The sequence below is a fragment of the Rhinolophus sinicus genome, linkage group LG01, assembly GCF_036562045.2.
Source record: "Rhinolophus sinicus isolate RSC01 linkage group LG01, ASM3656204v1, whole genome shotgun sequence".
Lineage (NCBI taxonomy): Eukaryota > Metazoa > Chordata > Mammalia > Chiroptera > Rhinolophidae > Rhinolophus > Rhinolophus sinicus.
In genome coordinates this window covers 178,987,262-179,002,845 of record NC_133751.1, presented here as the reverse complement: position 1 = coordinate 179,002,845, position 15,584 = coordinate 178,987,262, and the positions used below count along the sequence as shown (strand labels likewise).

Here is a 15,584-nt window from a genome sequence, read left to right as displayed (position 1 = left end):
AGGATCTCCACTGTCCAAGATGATGGGGAATACAACAGCAAAAACAAAACCCCCTCAGGCATCACACTGGATGATTTTATCTCTTTCTATTTCACTGAGTCCCCACAATGCTCCTGCAAGTAAGGTGTTATTATCTCCATTTCATAGATGAGAGACCTAAGAGTATAGAAGTTAAGGCCAAGCCCAAGGTCCCAGAGCCAGCCAACAGCAAGGTGGGGGTTCAGACCTCCGAAACTGACTCCCAAGCTTGCTTTATTCCACTGGCCTCTTGCCATCATTTTGGTTCAATGAAAACAGAGGGAATTGTTTAAAAATTATTTAGTGGGTTCATTCCAATTGAGAAATCTTAGCGTTCACGAGAATTAGAGCCAGAAATGTAAAGCTGGCTTGGCAAAAGATCTAATGGGGCAGGAAAATTATCAATGGGATAAAGAACACTGTTATGTCCACGTTTTAAATTTTGGTCTCCACTTCTCAGTGAGGACAAATCACTGTGGAATACAATTTCCCAGGTTCTTGCTCACCCTTCCTTCACTTGCTATCTCCCGGTGTTCCCTTCCCTTTCTTCCCGTTACATATGGTGTTTTTAAATAGCAGCTATCTTAGGTGGGACTGAGTCTCCTGTCATAGAATTAGTTCAAGCAAAGGTTAGATGACCACTTAATGGGATGCTGGAGAGGGGTTCACTTACAGTTCAAAAAGATGGCGTACCTCTGAGTCCCTTGGAATTCCAGGATTCCTTCCAGAAGGGGAGACTATGTAGTTTGTAGTTTTTCCTGAGTCCTTAGTCTACGTTTCCCATGAAGCCTAGAGCGGTCTCATTCTGTCTTAGTCATGTATTTATTGCCTAAAAGCTTGAAATGGAAACTGAAACCAAGTCTGGTCTAGCTGATACTTGGCATACTCCCAGAAGTGAAGTATTCCCCTTGAGCTTTTTGTACCTAGTAGCCTGAGATGGTCATGTTAGCGCCACCTGCAGGCAGGGCCAGAAATGCCTCCTAATAGGTGGTTTTGTTGTGACTTCATTTGAAGCAAAATCTGAAGAAACTATCACTGGGAGGGCACAAACAAATATCTTCTTAGATTTTTGTGCTTGATTTAGTTCATAAGTCAATCTAACGCCCATGGAAAGCATCTCCAGGCCTCAACTTACCCCCAGTTCTGCAAGCTTGTACAACTTCAACACTTAACATCCATCCCTTACAACTTGTTTCACAGAGTCTAGTAACTTCTCTGCTGGAACCTGGAATTACAAGGGACTCACAGGTCTCCCATCTTCCTCACCTGTAAGTGAATCTCCTCTCCAACATCCTCATTAAGTGGACTTCTAGCCTGAGTTCACACAAATTCCATGATGGAGATTCAATGCCTCCTAACATGGCGTCTTCTGCACAAGAATAATTGAGTCAATTCTCAGATAAAACTCAAACGCCTTCCTGTAACTTCCCATGCAATGCTCCTAGTCCTGCCTCCTGACACTCCATAAATCTGACCACTCTTCCAAAATAGATTTGTCTCAAAGTATGCTTTCTCTGTTTAGCACAGAATCATTCACTGAATCATAGGATGTTACAGTTGGAAAGGACTTTATAGTTTCCTAAATTATTTTGTAAGACATTTTTTATTGTCAGCCCTGTAGAACTTTATTTTTGAGAGTGTACTCATTCCTCATGTGACACAGTGCTGAATCTTCTCATCCACATGTACGAGTGTATACGACATATATCATGTATCTATATGTGTAGATATATAGATACTCATTCTGTGGCTTTATTCTTTTTTTAATGCAGCCTAAGATTACATGTTATTGACAATCACATCACACTATACATTGGTCATAATGAGTCTATATTAAATGAAACCCCCAAGACTTTCTCACTTGATCTATTAGTAAATCCCATTTCCCCAATCTTTACTTTTACAGTTGATTTTTTGAAACTTAAGTGCATGAGTTTATATGTGGCTCAAATTATTTTTGCCTTAGTAATTTGGCCATTTTTTTCCAGTCTACTAGAGTTCTATTAGATACCAAATCTATAACTTTCCACTTTAGCTGCACATTTCACTTTGGCTATTCACAAATTGACAGATATCATTTATGTAACTTAATGCCATTAAGGACACAGTCTAGGCTTGAATCTCAGCTCTGCCACCTAAGAACTGTGTGAACTTGAGGAAGTTATTTCAACTCTGTGCTGCAGTTTACTCATTTACTAAGTGGAGATAAAAGTACAAACTACATAGAATTGCCATAAGGATTAAATGCATACAGAGTAATAGTACAGTGTTTGACACATAGGAGTTCAATAGATATCTGTTATTTCTATTATTTTCATCAAATTCATCATCATTCAAGTCACTGATAAAGAGAGACCTAGAATAAGACACAAGTAGGTATCTATACATCACCCTCTGTAATCACATAGACCCATTCTTTAGTGCTCTGTTTGGGTTTGGTTATGTGAACCTAGTTGTGAATCCACTTAACTCTGCCTTTACTTAGTTTATATTAAATCCACAATGAAATATTGAGATAGTGTGAAAACTGCCTTGATGAAATTCATATACACCACATCTACATTTTCTTCATCTTGCATTCTAGTTATTCTATTAAACAGGAGACTCATTTAGTCCTGCTTGACTTCTTATTGGTACTTTCTTTTCTGAGTGTTCTCGAAAGTTTCAGAATAAATTCTAGAATGTTGCTGGGATTTTATGTTTCCTCTTTTTGTCAGTCTCCAAGCTTTTTGGGATTTCTCCATTTGCTAAAATTCCAAGATGGCTGGCTGAAGTGGGACAGTCCCAGGCATGGATACAGTCTGGGCCAGGAGACCCCAATCCATGACCAAGGGCTAAGGATCTAATATTATGCTGCTGTGCACCTTAAGTCCCTCATAATGACATTTTGTGCTCCCCTTCCCAGGTGCGAAATTATGATCCTTGATTAACAGCAAGAATAAGAAGAGATGAATCATCCTTTATTTTCATCAGAGGTCTTATCCCTTTCTTAAATTTTTTTTTCTACAAAACAAAATTCTATGATAAAAATAGTATTCCAGTCTTGATAGAAATTATAACTATGTTATTATGAAAAATGGGCACAACACTCTTGACATCACAAGATTCCAGTTTTCTATGTCTGGCTTATTCATTCCTGTAGGATTTCATTTTCTGTGCCAGCTTTTTCAGTCTCTTTTGTTGTTTTTAGAATTTTTTCCATACTTCAGTTCATTCTGGACTCTAGGCTTCCTAACATTATTCTAATGGGATTATCTTTCTTTGATATTTGTTCTTGGGTATGTGCCTCCCTTTGCATTCTTTAAGTGGTCTTTTATATTTTCAGTTAATTTGAACATGCCCTTTGTAGTCACAGCCATCTGTCTTCCTCATTTTTTAGAACTTTCTAACCTCTAATTCTAATCATTCAAAAAAATGTGGACTGTTAGACTTGGGGTGCGTGTGTGTGTGTGTGTGTGTGTGTGTGATTTGTTGGATGACAGCTATGTGCCAAGTACTGTCCTATTTGCTGGGATACAAAGATAAACATGATAGATGCAGCCCTGCCCTCTTCAAGCTTAAAATTCCACAATAAATAGAGATGAGTACAAAGACAGTTATGACTGAGTATGATCGAGATTTGAGAAGGAAGCTTTGCGGAGCTTTGGGCGCACACAGAAAGGGCCTTCATCTGAACTCAAAGGTTGGGTTTCTCATTTCTTTGGTTATCTTATTTTAGGGTCTCAGGCTATAGAATCACATCTGTTTCTCTGAATATTTGAAAGTTCCCTCTTAAAGACCGTAATGCGTATCTGGCGATAGTCATCATCTGCCCCTTGGTTATCACAAAAGCTAAAATGATGTGGCCACAATCTTCCAAGAGCTTGGCATATAGCAGACACTCAGTATTTATTAAATAAATGGACACATGTTCCTTCCACTTCTATTTTGCCAACCAACCTCTTTTTGGTTAAAATTAGATTCAAAATAAGAGTTCCCTTCATTTTCTTTACCTTCCTAGAGATGAAAATGTCAGTGAGGTATATTGGTATCTAAGACCCTGTTTTCATTTAAACATGAATAAGACTTCCAGCAGATGCCCAAATAGCTTGTCTCCCAACACTCCTATTAATTTCCTTCGCGTCACTTTTGTACGCAGTATCAGAAGTAAACGATACCATGCTTGATATGGTTGGGCGGTCTAAGTTCATTTATTCACTCAAACAATTTACTGAGTGCCTACTATGTGTACTGTATTTTTTTCTTCCTACTTTTAACCTCACCAAATGTGTGTCCTCTCTTGGGTTTTTGGATACCCACACTTCTGCCTTCTCTAGAACGTCTGGATTCCTGCACCATGGGAATAACTCATTTTCTTTCTGTTTCTTCTCTGTCAAAAATTCTGCCATTGACCAACATTTTTTTAACTGCAGATTAGTTAAAAAGGATTTCTCAATTGCTGGTAATGAAAACGTTCTTATTTTCCTATAATGTTATTTGAAATACCAAATGAAGTATAGTAATTTAAAAAATCAGAGCTATAAGACAAAGTGCTAGATCGTTTATAAAGTACAACCCTTACCACCCACCATTAAAAATCATCGATCTTAATGATGGAAATAATTAACATTTTTAAAGAATATAGTTAAATTTATAATATTATGCAGTTGATCATCAACATAACCAGCAACTATTAGGATTTGAACTTTCATTTACATATCCACATCCCTCATCTGTAGCATAAAAATTGGAATTCACTTTCAATACTAAGACATGTAAATACAACCATTGCTTTCTTAATTTCTTTAATTTACTTTTTGCAAAGTAAGTAATCTATAATCAAATGCAAAAGCTGTCCCCAAATAAGCTACAATTTATTTTCCATATAAAATGAAAATATATTTTTATTTTCTTGAAAAATGTAGATTTTTATGCAGGTTGATGTACCAAGAATTATAGTCATGAAATCATTTTCATTGGCTGTGATTTGAGCTCAGAGTAACTTGTCAGTAGAGAAGCAACAAATCCATTTGTCTTTTGTGTTTGCCTGATGTGCTGAGTCCAGACTATGCTCTGTCCATGCAAGGTCATGGCCACTTAACCTAGAAGTGGGCTTCCCTGAATCAGGATGTCAGAGATCATCGTTGATTGCTAAATAAGCAACAATACATAAAAGTAACGGAGAAAGAGAAAAAAAAAATCCCTAATGCTAGTTAGCCTATAAACCAGGCCAAATACAATTTTGTCCAAAGATAAAAGAAATTCTGCATTGGGCAAGACAACTTTCAATTAAGAAAAGAGATTAAAAATTATTTGTAGTGACTTTACTTAGAATACGGATGTTTTATCTCATTCAATAATATATACCATTCAATAATATTGATCAAGACTTTGCAGTAAAGTTGAGAGGTAATTTGTGAAAAATTTTCAGTCTATCATCAAATTTTGAATTAGTCACAATTACCAAGAAATGCAGAGCAAATTATAGGGAAAAATTAATAGCACCTATAGAAAACTCTTAGTAAATTACTACTTCAGATTATTACATATATTAATGAAATATCTAACCATATTTAATTTACTAGCGAGAAGTACCTGAACTGTGGCAAGATTCTGATTCCTATGATAATAAGCTTTAGGCATGTAGAAGGAAGCAATCTCCAAAATGTATAAGCTCAAATACAGTCTTGCAGTTTGACATGGATTCCTTCACCAAAGAGCTAACCTAGCAGACATTATGTGTGAGCTATTGTAACAATTTACACTTGACATTTACACATTCACTGCTGGCATGTTAGCAGTTTTCTCTTTTTCTTTTATTTTTGTATCAAATATTCTACACAGTTCATATATGGTATTATGTCTACTACCAATTCAAGTCCATGGATAATCAGCAAATATTGTAATTTTTTTGTTTGCTACGGATGTTCCCATCTAATAGTTTATTTAATTACATTCACTTAAAATCTTAGTACAGCAAAAGATTTCATTAACTCTTTCCTGATAAAAACAAACATAAGAATAAAACAGTGGACATAAAGAATAAAACAGAAGTTATTATTTTCTTAGGCTTAAGAGGCTCAATTAGGAAATGCCAATCAGTGTAAATGAAGAGCGTATCCTGCAGAAAATAAACCCTTGGGTCAAGGACAGAAATATCAACACAAAAACAGGTATGAACCTGGTGACCACTAATGTATTAGATGCAAAAGTAATTGCAGTTTAAAAGGTTAAAAATAATTGCAAAAACCACAATTACTTTTGCACCAACCTAATATAAAAGTGGATGGAGTGAAATAATCCATGTTCAAGAAATGAAATCTATGGCAATACTCCCAACTTAACATTTGCAAGATACGATTATTGATTATGGTTTCAGGATGGCTAATGTGTTGCATTAGAATCCCAGTGTGTTCATATTTGCAAGGAACTTCATATCATCTCAATGAAATTTCTGTTTTTATAAATGTGGCAACTAAGGTCCTACACATATAAGAACTTGTCAAGAATCACACAACCAGAAAGTAATAGAGCCAGGACTTGAACATAGGTTTTCCATTCTCTATTTATTCAAAAATAATTTTTGAGTACTTCCTTATATAGGTAGACTTGTGACAAATACTAAGTAGAAGAACAGTGAATGAAATATGGACCCTGGCCTGAAAGACATTGATTCTAGTGAGGATTACCAGACAAGTAAACGGGACACAAGTCAACACAAGCTGTAATAGAGGAAATACAAAGATTGCTTAGAGCACTGTGACTTGGGGGTGGGGGTGGCGAACAAATAACCAACATTAGGAGGGTCCAGGAAAACTTCCAGGTGGATGTTAATCTAAATGAGGCCCTCAGTTAGCCAGATAAATGGTGTAGGATGAAGAAGAAAGAAAGGGGTAGAACATGGTATCAGCAGAAGGACCAGAATACACCAGAGGCCAGACGCAAAAGAGATTCAGGCCTGACTGATGAATGGTGGAGCCAGACAAATGGTGTAGGATGAAGAAGAAAGAAAGGGGTAGAACATGGTATCAGCAGAAGGACCAGAATACACCAGAGGCCAGACGCAAAAGAGATTCAGGCCTGACTATCCCTGAAACTGAATGAAGAGAGAAGAGATAAACCTAGAGACAGAGAGGCCTGTAACTTAGGTATAGAGTCTTCACTTTATCCTGAGGGCAGCAAGGAGTCCCGGAAGGGTCACAAGCAAGGGAGTAAAATGGCCAGATACAGATTTCCCAGAGAACCTGGGGCAGTGCAGAGATCAGACTGGTGTGGAGAGCAAAAGAAGTCTGTGTGCCCTTGATATTGGGAAGGTGATGCCCTGGACCTTAGGAAGAAAGAAACACCCTAATAATAAAAACATAAGCTTTCTGATTTATCTACCATCCATATAAAAACTTTGTTATTCTGAATATATCACTGTAGAGTCTGAGCATCTCTGCGCTCACACACACAAAACATGTCAAATATATGCACCTTGAGGACTGAAAACCAGGCTTTGAAACCAGAACCGAAAAGTTCTGCCTTGGCAACCAGCTAGTGGCAGCCCCAGAAAGCATTCACATTGCTGTCCCAGCCAGACCAGTACAGCTGCCATCCTCCCTGAGCTCCTGGGTCCTTCGCTGTAAATGGGGATAATAATATCTATTTATCTATTTCATAGTGATGTTATGAAGATATTCCCCCTTCCACAGTGGGAAATAAGAGTGATAATATCCACTTCACAGGGATGCTATGAGGATTAAAAAATAACGTATGCAAACACACAGTTTTACTACTGGGCAGTAGGAATATAATTCTGTTGGTTTCTTTTCCTGTAGTCATGCAAAATTTGTTCTCTGTGAAAATAACTGACTTAACAAAGATAGAAAAAACCTGTGGCTTTCACTTCATTTATACCAAGCTCTCCCCAACTGGCTTCAGGGAGCCTCAAGGTGAATGTGACATTGTGAAGGTTCTCGTGTTTGGAGCGATTTTTTCTTAGTCACTTAAAAAAAAATAAAAATGAAAACTCTCTGATTCTCTCTCTCTCTCTCCCTCCTTAAGTTAAAAAAAGAAAACAGTACATGTGTCATGCAGGGTCTCTGGTCCCGCTCCCCACACAAGAACACAGGATATGGTGAGGCCAAAAAGGAACGCCCACAGAGCCATAGATAGGGGAGTCCATACCACCATATTCTCGCTGGCGGTTGGGTTGGAGGCACAAGAAGCAGGAGCCAAAATCTGCTGTCTGCTTCTCTGCCAACCAACGAACCCCCTAGCGTAGCCATGGCAGTTATATTAGTGGCTAATGGCTAACCGGTAACAGCTGATGGCCACTCAGCCACAGCTGATGGCCATCTAATAGCCGAGCCAGCACCTTTCCATGTGAGGCCGAGAGCCTGGAAACTGCTCTCTGGGACTCTGTCCCCACAACATGAGGTAATTCTTCCCAGCCCGCTCAATGGAATGGAAACCACCTGGTACTCACATTCCCTTACTGGGGTGTTGGCAGCTGGCCCTTCTCTCTGCTCCTGCTGGAGCCTCACCTCCCCAAAGACCCCACCAAGGTTTCAGGTATTTCTTCAGACAGGGCAGAAGCAGCAGAAGACAACAGAGGGAGAATAGTTTGGGGAAGGACCTAAGAGTTGGTACTACATAGAAGCCACTAAAAGGAACTCCTCACAATTGAAATATAAAATCAATACATGATGAAACGAGGAGGAATCTATAAAGTCCCTTTAACATGACAGGGCCAATATAAAACTTAACTGTTGCCACTGACATGATCAAAGAAAGAAGCCTATCAACAACCTAAACCTAGGGAAAGTAAACTCAGAGTGCAAACCTTGTGCCTCTGAATACGGCAAGGTCAGGATATGTCATGCTGTTCCTATGCGAAGTACTCCGAATAGATTATTTTATTTAATGTTACAAAAAACCTGTGACATAGATCATGTTACTCTACTCATTGAACTCATTGAACAGGGACGGAAACTGAGTATTAGTTTTCTAGGGCTGCTGTAACAAATGAGCACAGTTAGTGGCTTCAGAGCACACAATTTTTTTTATCTTACAGTTCTGTAGGTCAGAATTCTAACACGGATTTCACTGAGCTAAAATCAAGGTGTCAGCAGGGCTGCATTCCTTTCTGGAAGCTCCAGGAGAGGATCTGTTTTCTTGCCTTTTCCAGATTCTGGAGTCTGTCCATGTTCCTTAGCTCATTTTCCCCTCCCTTCATCTTCAAGCCAGCATCATAGCATCTCAGTGACTAGTTTTCCATAGTAGCATCTCCCTCTCACTCTGATTTCAGCCATAATATCTGATTTTTTCACGCCCCAAGAACCAATTTTCAATTTGGGGGCAATATAGCCCCTGTTGGGAATGCATGATCTATTCAAACAGGAAGAATAATACTAGAGTAAAACCTATTGTTTATCTTCTACCCAAAGCTCCTCGATTTTCCTTCCTCTGCTGTGTGGCAGCCATGCTGTTTGGGTGGGACTGATTCGAAGCTTGAGCTTTGACCACAGAAATCCGTGAAGGAAAGGTACATACTGAGCACTCAACAAATGAGAGTTTTCATCATTTTATTATTATTTCCACAGTAGACAAAAGAAATGTTACATTTGTATATGAAATAAATGATTAGCTGAGAAATAAAATTTTAAATACGATTTTTGGCATCCCCCATACACTTAAATGAATCCAATATTTAGGTAGAGCTATATACTAATTTTTTTCCTGGTTAAAATAATGGATGTCCCTGATCTAATTCTGCTTTGGTTTTCATTATTTTTTTCAATAACAAAAGCCAGGAACAAAATCAGATTTTGCTTCTAGCAGTTTAAACAGATAAAAATCAGTGCAACTGTCAAAATCCAGGTTGGTCTTGTCAGGTTGAGATGAAAACCAGGGTTACAGCTGAAAAAGATGAATGTGGACACTAACAGGAAAAAGTGCCTGGCTAATCATGTAAACAAATGCGACACGCAAGCCCCAGATGGAGTATGTATAGCACTGCAATCAGCAAAGTGTCTTTTTATGGCTGCTTTCCTAGAACGTTCTTAAAGTAATGCAGACCTGACAATGAGGGCTCGTGGTAGTGTGATTTTTTTTAAATGTAAAATTTTTATTTACTAGCATTTAAAAAATTTACTTTTAACATTATAAGCCTAAAATAGACATGACTGCTTCTGTCAGAGAAGTGCAGCACACCTTCAACTAATAGGACGATCTGATCAAGGGGTGATGGGGTACTTGCCTTCTGTGTTCTGAAAGTACAGCAACTGAGCAAAGGTGCGATCTTGATTTTATATTGAACTTATTTAGTCTGGAAGCTTCACCTAGAAAATCACTGTAACTCAGCTGTATAGTAGCAAAGGACATACTTGGAGTTAAGTTTAAACTTCTTTTCCAGGAGCAGGGTAGGTGCACCTTGTTATTGAACCCCAGGCGTGAGATCCACAGGTTGCAACGCCAAGCTTATCCAGTAGTCTGGGCTTCTACTGCAGTGCAAGATTATCTCCTTCTTTGTGTCCTTTCTATGCTGCTTATAAGTCTCCTAGCTGAACGCATGGTCAAAACATCATCTCAGGCTGGCTGTACTAAGCAACAGCAGAGCTAATTGTTGTCCCCCCACCCCAGTCCATTCTCTGCTTCTTCCTTTAGTAACAGAACTTGGAGGTCCTACCTGGGGGCATGACCCCCGGGCTAAAGGCCAGTTTCCAGACTCCCTTGCAGCTCAGTATGCTCATACAGCTAAGTTCTGAGCAACGGGATATGAATGGAAGTGATACACACACCTTCTTAGTTGTACCTTTAAAAAGAAGGGGGTGCTTTCTATTTCCTCCCGTCCCCTTCTTGTCGGATAAAGTGTGACACGATCTTGAAATGGAAGCCACAAAGAGAGGATGGCAGACCAGCAAGATAAGAAGACTGGTTCCATTACTGTGGAGCTTCCACGTCAGCTTGCATGCTTAGACTGTGCAATAGGGAGAAACTGACTTTTACTTCTTGAAGCCACAGCTGTTTTGCTTTCATCACAGCAACCAAATTGGTACCCTAACTAATATTTAGTCAAAAAATGTCCTGCACTGGCTTGAAATTTCCAGCATTCATATCTTTGGATTAAGGTTTCTATATCCAAAAACCTATGTATAAATGTCCTAATACCCTAAAGAAATCAGAACGGACAGCTAGAAATCTAATTCTGAATTAGCATTATTTTTTTTTTTAAAGCTAAATACTTGGGATAAATACATGGAAGCACATAGAAACCATCATGTGATCCTTTTATTTAGTTTCCACAACTAATGTGGGGTGTGGAAAACTGGAGTGGATGCAGACAGGTGCCACAGAGGATTCAAGATAAACAAAAATAGGTGTATGATGACAAATCTACTGACAAATCAACTTAATATCACTATTAGACAAAGGATGATGATGGGCTGTCCCTTCCACTATGGAAGGAAACCATTTTAACCTAAAGAAAGCCTTACTAGTTTGGAGAAAAGTATTCTCTAAGTCTATGGTTAATCATTTTAATTAGTTATTGAGGAGGGTTGTGAAATCTTTCTCTGTAGATATTTGAGAACGGGATAGGTTTTAATCTTCCAGAATATCATGTTCGAGTTCCGCCCTATGAGGGCAGGGAGGAAGAAGTGAGGATGGACAATATGACCTCAACAAATTCCCTCACCCAGGGGCCAAATGTGTTTCCAATGCGTATCTATCTTTCTCTCTTCCTCTCTCTTTCCAGAATGACCCTAAATTATTTTCTGCTTACAAGCAATGAGAAGCAACAAGTTTGTTTCACTTTGCTTGGTTTCTCACAAACATATGCCTTGGCCTATGTCTCCCATACCATAATGTGACAGAGACTACAAAATTTAATGGTAGGAACTGTGTGTGTGTGTGTGTGTACCTGTGTGTGGTAGGGAATAAGGGGGTGGAGCTAGAAAAGCAGTTCCACAATGTCAAAAAAATCATACAATGTATCCAGATAGATTGACAGTCACACCATTCTTTTCACACACACACAGCCCTGTTCTGCTCTATCACACTGTTGGTAAGTCTGATAATAAACTCTGGGGCAGGGCCATATAATGGCATCACGCCCCATGCCTCAGTACTGATCTTAGGTCTTCAAGTATACAGTTCAAAATCCTGTCAACAGGTTTTCTGTGTTTTGCTTCTTCTTTTGGTAAAAGAGAAAAGAGCGCTGTTTTTTAGAGAGATACATTTGAAACAGACAATATTACTTATTAGGAGGTGATAAAAGCGGGAACACTGGCTGTCGCGTCCTGCACGACAAAAGTTGTGGGAAGCGAGGAGGGCGGTGCAGGGCTAAGAAATACAGTATCCAAGAACAGAGTGCAAGTGGGGCCAAGGGACTTGCGCCTCAAAGGACTGAGCACCCCGAATCGCGCCAACACATAGCTTTTATTGATTAACAGATGAGGAAGTAAAAGAAGTAAAGCTTGTCAATCTCAAGATCTGTGAATCTCATGCATTATACTAGGAAACTGATTCAAACCAACCCCCCTTGCCTGCAGACAGCGGAACCGAAAGTCACAGGATGTCTGTATCTCCCCAAGGCACAAAACCTTTATGCATATGAATAGATGGAGAGCCAATGTTATCACATCATTGAATCTCTTCCCAAGCAGGATGTGGGAAGGTATGTAGCCACAGAGGCAGAAGCTCTCCTTACCAGGGGGAATGTGGGGGGTCTGTGCTCACCTCTACCAACCCTGTGAGTTCTCCAGATGGCCCCCCATGTGACTGTGCCTGGCTTGGGTGTTCCTTCCTTGAGGAATCTTACCTGTCATCGACTAACCAGCCATCCTTTGGGGCCAAACGGAGACATAAGGTGTAAGCACAAAGGTGAAGCAAAGTCCCTGAAAGGATCCATCTCACAGACTCTCCTTTCTTTAGGGGCAGGTACGAGGAGACAGACGGGTAGGCTGCTGCCTGGCAACAACTGGCATATTTATTAGGAGGGACCCCCATATCACAGGAACACTGAGACCTCTCCATCTGCTACGTGCTTTCCTCCCCCAACAAAAAATGGCTTATCCCACAGGTGTGTTTGAAAGACTAAACTGAGTACACCCTACTCAATCCACCACCTCTCTCCCCTGTCAGGATCCTTCTGCCTTCCCACCTGCCCTTTGTCATGCAGTAAACTTTGGGTGCAGGCCTGGCCCCTGGCTGGAGAGGAGGGAGGTAGAAAAGGGGCTGTAACTTCCGACTTGACCTGTGCCTGAGTCTGCTAACTGCTGGGGTGAAGTTTTAGTAAACCATCCTGGCCCTGATCTAAAGCCACATTTTTCCAGTGAGCTTTCATCAGAAACAAAGCTGCCTTTTTTATCTCTTGCATATTTCTCTGTCTCTCAACACCGCCTAGCTTACTGTAAGGGATTAGTTAACAATTTTTGAATGAGAGCATGAATGGACTAGCCTGGTCAGTTTGCTCACCTAAAATCCTATTGAAATTGTTGTGAATTTGAGGCTCTATATTTTTTGATCACTCATTCCATTAGTAAAAATGTTTGCATATAAACCCCCAATATATTATTTATTTGTAAATGTTAAACACGTACCTGTGTACTAATATATACTTTATAAAAATACTCTAAAATAGAAATTTGAAAAGAAACCAAAAAATGTAAATATAAATCCCAACATATCTTCCCACACCCCAGTGGATTACTTTGAGCCCACTCTGGAGCCCACTGGTCTAGACTTTAGGCACTGTAGATGTTCAAAAGAGAAAGACCTAGAGGCCTGGTGCAATCCAGACAGACTTCAGGCAGTACAGCTGTTTCCTTCAGCCTTGCACTCCTCAACCATATACTGTAAGGTGACTTTCAATTTAATGGCAGGTGCTCAGTAAGTATGTGTTAAATTGAGTTGGAAGGAGAAGGTAAGAACTGAGCCAACGGTGGATAAATGGGTATTTATTGAGCTAGAAGGAAAAGGGAGAGGGATTCCAACTAAGCCTTATCATGAGATACCTTATTCCAAGAACAGACATCACAGAAATGAGAGAGAGGTTGGCTTTCATCAGACACTGACTTGAGCACAAACATCCAGCAGAGCAGCAGGAAATAAAGTTGGTTATTGGAGGAGAGAGAGCAGAGAAAAGGTGGCCGGTTACCCTTGGCCATGAAATCTAGGCAGAGATATCTGGATTTCATTTGATGTAGAACATAATACAGGCCCAATGAATGTTTTTAAGATGTAAACACTGTCATCATATCAATGTTTTATGAAGACTAAACTGGGAATAGAATGTATATTGGATGGAATAATATTTGGGTTTGGTTAGAGCAGCTCTGAAGAGTCTGGAAGGAGACCATGAGAGTGTGACTAGAGTGATGAAGGTGATATGGAGAAGAAAGTATGAAACTGAAAGTCAATTAGAAGGAATATGATCCAGCCTTAGTAACCAGGAACACATGGAGGAGGAAGAAACCAAATATGCCTAGAGATGACCCCACAATTTGAAAAATGAATAACCTTAATTGATTTCTCAAAATTTTCCTCTCTCCTGATTTGCCATGGTAAGTAGCCCCAGTGTGCGTTGGTGTTTCTCTGCTCCTATTTTAAAGCTTGGGGCTTGGACAAAAGATCGTGCAGTAGAAGAATGCTGTGCTTGCCTTATCTCGTGAACATATCAAAATTACTATACATTATAGAACAATCAACATGGAGAACCATTTGAAGTCTAGCTAAATATAAGTTTTATAACTAAGAATTTAAAGAAGTCACACTGAGACTGGTAGGAGGGGTGGAGACACAAAACGGACTTGCCCCAAACCTCCATGTGGCTGATAAAACTGGGAGAGCTATCTTGGCCACAGAGGTTCCCCACAGAAGAGTAAAGGACCCCAGCCTCACACCAGGCTTCGCAGCCAGGAATACTGGTGCCAGGAAGAGGAGCCCCCACAACACCTGGCTGTGAAAAACAGTGGGAAGTCCAACCAGCTGGATAGGACTAAAGGCGGCGGGAAACCCAATTGTCCTCTTAAACAGCCCACACACAGACTCACTCGCTCACAGGCACTCACCCTGGGCTCCAGCGGAGGGATGGTAACTTGGGTGGTATAGGAGACACATGGGAGGCAGACTGAAGTTTGTGGCTTCGGGGTATAAGCTGGAAGATAGTTGCCATTTTCCCTGTGTGGGACCCTCTTTCCATGAAGCTAGCAGGTGGGTGCCATCTTTCCTGTGTTGAGCCCGCCCCCTACGCTTATGGCCAAATCTGAATTTGATTGGTCTGGTGAGCAACTCAGCTCCATTCTGCTGACTCACTGGGACCCAGCCATACCCAACTCTGCACCGCAGGAGGCTTTATCGCTGGCTGAACCTTACTCAGCAACCAGCAGCAGGTGGCAGCAGGCCTCGGTGTGTCCTGGCTTTTTGAAGAGCTACCCCAGGTCTGCTACTGGTGGCAGCAGTCCTCAGTTCGCAGTGTGGCCTATCCCACACACCTCCAATCCAGCAAAGGCAGCGACCAACTGTGGATTGCTCTGTAGCTTCTACCAGGTAGTCCCTGGCTAGTTACAGGCAGTGGCTGACTGGGCCTGAATGAGAGCCCC

At 40.3% G+C, this 15,584-nt stretch overlaps 1 protein-coding gene across 7 annotated transcripts in view; it reads right to left on the bottom strand.

Annotated features, from left to right (window-relative positions):
• The window catches only part of SPATS2L (spermatogenesis associated serine rich 2 like), a 162,562-nt gene that overhangs the window by 96,338 nt on the left and 50,640 nt on the right, over nucleotides 1-15,584 (bottom strand). Inside the window, exon 1 of one of the 7 annotated variants that reach the window (XM_019746483.2) lies at nucleotides 692-812. The exons of 5 other annotated variants lie outside the window; for them this stretch is intronic. The gene's annotated coding sequence lies outside the window, so the exon portion shown is untranslated. Of the gene's footprint in view, nucleotides 1-691; nucleotides 813-15,584 lie in introns of those variants that run through there. One more of the 7 variants, XM_019746484.2, reaches the window with a different exon arrangement.